Source organism: Arachis hypogaea, chromosome 5 (genome assembly GCF_003086295.3).
Source record: "Arachis hypogaea cultivar Tifrunner chromosome 5, arahy.Tifrunner.gnm2.J5K5, whole genome shotgun sequence".
NCBI lineage: Eukaryota > Viridiplantae > Streptophyta > Magnoliopsida > Fabales > Fabaceae > Arachis > Arachis hypogaea.
In genome coordinates this window covers 88,651,807-88,653,315 of record NC_092040.1, presented here as the reverse complement: position 1 = coordinate 88,653,315, position 1,509 = coordinate 88,651,807, and positions in this window count along the sequence as shown.

Sequence of the window (1,509 nt, the reverse complement as noted above, 5' to 3'; positions counted from 1 at the left end):
ATTTGTATCTTTTTATTCATTTGAATAATAAACAATAGTACATAACAAAAAAAATCACAAAATAATTGGTTTAATTAAGAAAAAAAATCATAATATGCAATAAATTAATAATGTCTTAATTTAATTTTGATTCACTATTAATGTAAAGTAATTTTATAAGTACATCTAATTACATAACGCTACATTAGCAAAAATAACTATTTTTCACATTAATCGCGTGTATGGCCATCCAAAAAAACGAATATAATTGCACGACTATGTAAAACGTTTTATACTATCAGTGCATCAAAATTAAACTCATATTATTTATCTAATAATTTATATCAAACTAAAAAAAATAAAATAACACAATTCACAATAAAAAAAATAAAATAAAAAATTTTTTATCTCTTACCTGCTGTTAATTTTTAAAAGTGCCACATATAACTGTTGGTACCATTTAACCTACGACACAATTTGCATGGGAAATTGTTAATCATTTGTCAAGAACTCGTCCGGAATGATCGCCCACATATATTGACGAAGACCAATTGTCACCTCCAACAATTATCAAGTGAAGACCTCTATCAGAAGTATTGTAAGTCTGACCTGTTTATTTAAAGTTGTTGATCATATATGATAGATTTTAATGTTTTTAAACCTCAAAATAAAATAAAAATAATTCAAGTAAATGGAATTGTTTCAAATTTTTAGGATACATTAATGTGAAATCAAAATCCGACATTTTTCATTCTTTTCCGTATAATAATTAGGATTTATGTTTGGATGAGTTTTTTTAAAAAAATATTTTTTGAGTTATCTTTGTTTAAAAGATCTTATAAAAAAAATAAAAGTAATTTTATGTTTGGATATTTTATGTAAAAAAAATCTTTTTATCTATCAATTATGTTTGGGTATATAAAAGTACTTTTTTGTTTATTTATTACATAAAAAAATCTTTTTTTTAAAGAAAAAAGATCTTTTAAAAAAAGATGTAAATTGCAGCTTCTCAAAAAAGATGTTTTTTTATTTTTTTAGTACTTTTACTTTTACTATTAGAAATTTGCCAAACAAACTAAAAAATAATAAAAAATATATATTTTTCATTAAATTTTTTTTATCAAGATAATAGCGTCTAAACAAGCACTTAGTGTTTCTTGCCTCTTTTATTTTGTCTGTTTTTCAACTTTGATTTATTTGAAATTAATTAAAATAAAAAAAATTAAGAATTTAATGGTTGATTGAACTTTGTTTGCCGCTTTTATTTTAACTCTTAGGTTGATTACCTTAATTTAATGGTTTGGGTCACAGTATTATATATTTATCTACTTTAAGAATTTTGATCTTTATACTCAATTGAACTTTGTTTTAATATTAATAAATTCAGATGTTGACTTATTTTTTCTTTTACAATTACACTTGAAGACAAACTTAAAAGATCTTATAGCAAACGAAAAAATTCAATTTGTAAATTTGTTCACATGATTAATAAAAATATATTTTTGTAAGTGATTAATTTTTTTCTGTAAA